The sequence below is a fragment of the Chrysochloris asiatica genome, unplaced genomic scaffold (genome assembly GCF_000296735.1).
Source record: "Chrysochloris asiatica unplaced genomic scaffold, ChrAsi1.0 scaffold00003, whole genome shotgun sequence".
Classification (NCBI taxonomy): Eukaryota; Metazoa; Chordata; class Mammalia; order Afrosoricida; family Chrysochloridae; genus Chrysochloris; species Chrysochloris asiatica.
This window is the reverse complement of record NW_006408521.1, coordinates 13,841,434-13,849,098: the sequence shown is the minus strand read 5'-3', so window position 1 is coordinate 13,849,098 and position 7,665 is coordinate 13,841,434.

The window sequence follows — 7,665 nt, the reverse complement described above, 5'->3', positions numbered from 1 at the left end:
ATAGCTTTTTTTTTTTTTTTTTTTTTCTGAGTCTTTGGGGTTTACTAAGTATAGGATCATATCGTCTGCAAATAGAGCTTTACTTCCTTTTTTGCCAATTTGGATGTCTTTAATTTCCCTGTTTTGCTGTATAGCTCTTGTTAAGACTTCCAGCACAATATTGAATAGGAATGGTGACAAAGAGCATTCTTGTCTGGTTCCTGTTTGCAGAATACTAAGAACTGTATCTGAAGCATTTCTGGTCTTGACTTATATAGCCTGTTAATTTCCCTAATAAACCCCGTAACTGTGAATATAGTATCTGTGTTCTATGAGGCTATTTTGATGAATTATCAAACCCAGCTGAGTAGTAGATTGTTGGTACCATTTTTTTGCAAAAAGGTAAGTATGGAATAGGGCCACATGAAAGGACTACATGTTTGCTATGTAATTAGGAAGTCTTTTAGGCAGGGGCTCATGTCCATTGACAGTGAGCACCATTTATATACATGAGCTGTTTCATTGGTAGTATCATAGTTCTCAGGGTCAAAGTGCTGACAGTAACTTTAATATAATATTTAGTATTGTAATTACAATGACAATAACTCTAAGTATTGGCAGTGCCATCAGTTGTGCCGTCTAACATTCTTAAGTTGCTGTTAAGTGCCGTCAAGTTGGTTCTGACTCATAGGACACTGTATAAGGTTTCTGAGGAGCAGCTGGTGGGTTTGAACTGCTGCCCTTGTGGTTCAAACTGACATTGAAGTCCAGTGCTTATCGTACAGTGCCACATTCTTAATTGTTGTTGTTGTTAAGTGCTGTGGAGTCGATTCTGACCCATAGCGACCCTGTATAGGGTTTCCGAGGAGCAACTGGTGAGTTTGAACCACTGACCTTGAGTTCAAAGGGCTTTACAGTCTGATGCATTAGCTCACAGCTCCACACCAGGACTCCACATTCTTAATGACATGTTCTAAATCAGTGACTCAGTACCAAAGAAAAGAAGGCTCTTCAGGAAGAGTACGCTGGATTAAGTGGAACACCTAAATGGTTTAAGGCATATTGTTTTTGTTTTATGGGTACCTGCCATGACCAAATTTGTGTAGGGCAAAGTTGTCACTCTTAGAATACGTTTTTCTTTATAGATTACCCTATCTCTTCTATGCTGCTTCTACACTGATTTGTGGTAGATGGCATTGTAATTCTAATTTATTTGATTTGGCTAGAAGTTGCAGTGTTGCTGATGTAGCAATTGTTTTCCTGAAGGAGTTAACTCCTTTCTGGATTTTCTCTGAAAGTTGTGTCCTGCTTCTTCATACACTACTGTTTGTGTCCATATGGGCTAGGTGTGGGCAGGCAGTGAAATCCTCTCACTGAACTCAATGTTATTGCGGTTGAGTGTTGTCAGGTTCGTTCCTACTCATAATGTTTCTGTATAGGGTTTTGGAGGAGCAGTTAGTTGGGTTGAACCACGGACCATGTGCTTAGTGCCACAACCAGGACACAATAGCAACCTTTAAAGAATTTATAGCATACCTCTTTAAACTCTGTATTTTTTTTCACTCCCATTTGTTTCATGTGTTTTCAATTTATTTAGCTTTTTGCCAGAGTAGTCTTAGGTCAAGGAGCTCTGGTAACGTAGTGGTTATGAGTCGGGCTGTTAACCTCAAGGTCGGCAGTTCAAAACTACCAGCGGTTCCATGTGAGAAAGATGAGGCTTTCTGCTCCTGTAAAGATTTACTGCCTCGGAAACCCTGTACAGGGTCGCTAAGAATCGAAACTGAATCCATGGCACATAACCACTACCATAACCAGTCTTTGGCCTGGTGAAGCTGGTAGGTAAGTGAGAATTCATAAATTTTATAAGTATTTCAGGGCTTCCCCCAGATTCCTTGTTCTGTGTTAATATTTTCCTGCAGTATAAAATATGTCTCTTGATTGTGATTTTCACTTCAAAGGCTCTCCTAATATCGCCTCATGTTTTTTCTGAAGTCTCAATGCCAAAAGAGAAGTTCAAGTATTGGTTGTCAGGATTCAGTTTAAAGTCCATTCTCTTTTGGTTTTCCTTTTATTCTCTTTGGTTTGGCTGGAAGCCTAGTTCTAAAACTGAAGTCCATGGCAGGACCTTGACTCTAACAATTTGGAAATCTGAATTCCTTCCCCAAAATGGGAGCTTTCTCCACTCCCACATTGCCCTCTTTTGTACTACCTGCCACTAAATTAGGAAGCTAAGCCCTGGTTATTTCTCCAAAACCCTCCCCCCATGATTGTACAGAAACTGCCTCACTCTCTTTATCCTATCTGCTAGTTCATGCTTCTTCCTTTTCTAGAGAACAGTTACATTAAAATAAGTTAATATGAGGTGAAACTCTCAATACAGTAACAAGAAGGGAAGGAGTTGGTTATATCATGAAAATCAACACAGTTGGGGATGGAAGAGCCAGGTTTCAATTCATGGTTAAAACATTGTAGCTGCAAATTGTTGTTGTTAAGTGCCATTGAGTCAGGGTTTCTGAGGAATGACTCATGGGTTTGAACCTTGTGGTTCAAACCAACCCTGTGGTCCAGTGCTTATCCCATAGCACTACACCAGTACTCTCATATATAGTATTTATAGTTCATGAAATATAATTGTCTATATAATATGAGTTGGAACCGACTCTATGGCACATAACAACAACAACAACATATAATATGAAGGGTCCTCACAAAGTTCATGGAAAAATGAAATGAAAAGACAATGGGATATTTCTATGAATGATTTGAAGCCCCTTCGTATATTACATAATATTCCATTATCCATTCTATACAATATTACATTCTCTCTATATAATAGTTATATTCTGTGTGCTTCTGTTATTACTTTTTTAACCTAAGATCAAGTCTTTACATTTTTCATCATTTAGTCATCTTTTAAGAGATTTCTTGCTTTTCTAAACATAAAGAACATGTTGGAGCCTGTTATTTTATTTTTATGCTAATATAATTTGGCAAAATAATATGTTCAGAGTAGATTCTCTAGCTCTAACATCAAACAGAGCAAATTCCTTTATGGTCTTGAGAAATTCACTCAACCTCTCTCTGCTTCTGCTTCCTCTCACATAGGTTTGTTGTAAGATTAATTGAAGCTCCAAGGAGTTTCTGGCAAATTGTAAGCTGTCCATAAATTGTCAATGGCTTTTCTCACACCTCTCTCATATACTAAGTGTAGTGTGCTGTGGAGTTGGTTCCTGCTCAGAGTGACCCTGTATAGAGTTTCCAGGGTTGTAAATTTTTACAGGAGCAGAAAGCTTCACCTTTCTCCTGTGGAACAGCTGGTAGTTTTGAACTGCTGATCTTGAGGTTATCCGCCCCACTCATAACCACTATGCTACCAGAGCTCCTTCCTCCCACACTGAAGCCAAGAGATTTTCTTCACTAGCCTTGTTTACAGACTTGTTGCACATAGACTTAACTCCCAGCTCTTTTTCTGTTTAACCTTAGCTCTTGGAGTCAGTAGTTTTGTAACCTGCTCTTTCTTTCCTTTCTGCATAGGTCAGCACTGGACTATGAACCACAAAAACCCCCCACAAGAACGGTGGTTTGAGCCCACCAGCTGTTTTACAGGAGAAAGATGAGACTTTGTGCTCCAATGAAGATTTAAAGCCTGGGAAACCCTATACAGGGTCTCTGTGAGTAGCAACTGACTCCAGGACCCGCAACAACAACAAAGAAGTTATTTGAACCAAGAAAGTGAAACTGTTCTAATTTCCTGAGGAAAAGAAACTTAACTTAATAAACTCTTTTGGTAGGAATTGTTCTCCTTTCTCCTTCTGTGTTCCCGTTGCTGTTGTCACCAAGGCCCCAGAGCTGACTCACACCGAATGCACTGTAATCAAGGAGAGGCAGACTGATGAAAAGAAGTGAAATGAATGAGGACTTTCCAAAATGGAAATATGTCCTCTCTTGTCCCTCACATTTTTATAACATTCTGTACTTTCAAGTTACCTTGGTAATATCCGTATGTGAGTGAGACTATTTAAAATAACCCAATGGGAGCAGCTGCTATTTTATCCTCAGGCACTTTCACAGGAAGAAGGGAGAAGGGGGAGTAGTTATTTGTGCAAAAATAGCCTTAGTGTAAAAGTTACCTGGGAACTTCAAACTGCAAGTTGTGCTTTGCTTACTTGGAAGAATGAATGAATGAATGAATGAATGAATGAAGATAGTTTACTTCCTCCAAATGAGTCATGTTCCTAAACTGAAGCATGATCAACAGACTTTTTATTCTTCTTCTTTTTTTTAAATAATATATCATTGTATTCTCAGAGGAGGTTTACACAGCAGTTTAAGTTCTCATTAAACAATTTCTACCCAAGCTGTCCAGTGACATCTGTTACGTTCTTCACAGTGCAGGAACATTCTCTTGGCTTCTACTAATCTAGTTTCTTGGACCCTTACTTTTTAACCTTTGTTTTAAAGTCCTTGCTGACTGGTTGGTCTCATACAGAGGATTTTTTAAAGGAGCATAGTACTCACAGGTGATATTTTTTTATTTTGTTAGCCAATCTCTTATTTACCAGAAAGAGACACCAGTGGCTAGTTTCAGCTCGAAGTTAAAAGTTTTACATCAAGACCAGTGGCAGACAGGCCTTGTCCACTTGCAATGATTCTGACAGTAGATCAGATCAGATTCTTAGACTCTGAGCCCTGAAAAACATCACATGTCTGAACACTAGGAGACTCTGTCCCAAGGGATGCAGCCACTCCCTTCCCACTTGACTGAAGGGGCTCTGATCTCAAATGACATTTTATTTCGATACAATGATGTTTGCAAGTGTCACTCACAGTCAGTATGCTATTTTCATCATTTTATTCAAATAAACAGGATTCAGCATTAAAAAAAAAAGTTCATGTAAATCAGGGCAGTACTGTCAGGGACTCAGTCCTCAGTTTCAATTGGTCCACTAAGTCTGGAGTTTTTAAGATTTTGACCTTCCATTTCTTGTTTTTCTCCAATCAGGACCCATCTGTTGTGGCACTGATTTGGTAGAGGTTGTTTTAAATAGATTTTTTCCATTTAAAGTAGTTTGAATAACTGTACCCTCTACTTTTTCTGTATTTTTCTGAACAACTGAGAAGAAATTTAAGAAAGTTTAACTTAGAATATATACTTGGTCTATCCATCCATTTCTATTCATTTATTAATTCACTAAGTTAATACTCATTGAATTTTGATCACTGTTTTATGCCTCTAAGGTTCTGAGAATAGTACAAATTAAAAAAAAAAAAAGAAAAAGAAAAAAGCTAGCATATTGGGAGTCCTGGTAAGGCACAGTAGGATAAGCACTGGACTGTTCACCAAAATGTTGCCAGTTCAACCCAACCAGCTGCTCTTAAGAAATCTCATGCAGGATCACTATGAGTTAGAACTGACTCTATGGCATTTAACAACAACATATATTGATCCCTAACTATGTTAGGAATTGTCAAGTTTTCTACATAGTGTGTTGTGTTTAATCTCAGAAATAGCTTTATGATATCTATTGGCGTCCTGGTGTGGCGCTGTGGGTTAATGAGCCAGATTGCAAAGCCATTTGAACTGCAAGGTCAGCAGTTCAAGCTCACCAGTTGCTCCTCGGAAACCCTATACAGGGCCGCAACTGACTCGATGGCACTTCACAACAACATTGTGATTATCTCCTTATTAGAGATGAAGCAACAAATAACTTTTATAAGACTCAACTTACAAGTGGTGGAGCTTTGCTTCAATCCTCATTTGCTGTACCATACATATTCCTGTTCCTATGCAGAACCTAGACACGTAATCATTGTTCTTTACAGCTTTCTCTGCAAAATTATACAGTGGAGTAGAAAAGTCATAGTCAGACCTGTGCTGCCATTTCTGTCACACAAGTGTGTTGTTGAAGATCAAAGATAATGTAAAAAGACGTGACACTTTAAGCAATCTAAATATATTTACAAAGTACCTGGTATACCTATACATGGAGTCATCGAGTCATTTGAGAACTCTAGAGCTAGACTGGAATGTATGAGGATCGAGTGGTAAAACTCCTTTACTTAAAAAAAAATCAAAACTGAGAAAAGAATAAAAGAAACTGATAAAAGAAACTCAGATAAGTAATTGTCACAAAGTGACGCAACCAGAATTGGCAAAAATGAAACGAATAAAAGTATATCACCAAGCTTCTAATTCCTAGTTTCACTAAGCGTGTCTAATTCTGAATTAGTCACAATTCAATGGGAGAAGCAGAGCCTCCAAAATGTGTGTGTCTGTTTGTATATGCACATAGCTGTTCCTGTTGTTAGGTGCCCATGAGTCACAGTGACCCCCCTATGTAAAGCAGAATGAAGCACTGCTTGCTTTTGCACCAGCTTCACATTCTTCCCCATGTTTCAACCCCTGGTGCAGTCAATTCACTTCACTGACTGTCTTCTTTCTTGCTGACCCTATCCAGGGTCCTCCAGGGTCTGGTCCATATCCTGATAACGTGTCCAAAGTACCAGAGACAAAGTCTCCCATCTTAGATTCTAAGGAGCAGTCGAGTCTTACTTCTAAAATGGATTTGCTCATTCTTCTGACAGTTCATGGTATATTCAATACTCTTCACCAACACCATAATTCAAAGATGTCAATTCTTCTCTGATCTTCCTTTTTTACGGTCCAGCCTTCACATGCACGAAGTGATTGAAAATGTCATGGCTTGGGTCAGGCAAACCTCAGTCCTTAAAGAGGTCTCTTGTGGCAAATTTGTTCAACGCAATAATACATCGTTTGATTTCTTGACTGTAGTTTCCATGGCCATTGATTGTGGATCCAAGTAAAATGAAATCCTTGACAGCTTCTGTCTTTGTGTTGTTTATCATGATGTTGCTCATTGGACATTTTTGTTTTCTTTATGGTCGTGGTTATATGTTGTCAGTTTGGTTCTGACTGATAGTGACCCTGTATAGGACTTTGTGACTGGAGTCTTGGTGTGGCACTGCAGGATAATGCACTGGGCTGCAAGGTTGGTTTGAATTGTAAGATGATATAAAAATGATCTTTATATTATCTGCAAGATAATATAAAAATCCACCAGCTGCTCCTTGGAAACCCCATACAGTGTCACTTTGAGTCAGAGGTGACTTGACAGCACTTAACAACAACAAAAGTCTTTACAGGAAAAGAAAGTCTTTTCTTTATGTGGAGCAGTTGGTGGATTCAAACTCTGACCTTGTGGTTGGCAGCCCAATTCCTAAACCACGACACCACCAGGAATCCGTATTTCCTTTATAAGCTGTAATCCACACTAAACAATGTAGTCTTTGATTGTTGTCAGTAAGCGCTTCAAGCTTTCTTGGTTTTCGGCAAGTAAGTTGTATTATCTGCTGATTGCTGGCTTTCAATGATCCTTAGCATAGTGGTTACTAATTGGGCTGCGAACCTCAAGGTCAGCAGTTCAAAAATACCAGCTGTTCCGTGGGAGAAAGATGAGGCTTTCTGCTCCTGGAAAAATTTCCAGCCTTGAACATCCTGTACAGGGTCGCTATGAGTCGGAACTGACTCCACAGCACATAACCACCACCACCAATGCTGGATTGTTATTCATGTAGTCCAATTTCTAGGCTTATTGCTCAGTGATGTGGCACTGTAGGATCAACACTGGACTTTGAACCACAACGTTGGCAGTTCAAACCCACTAG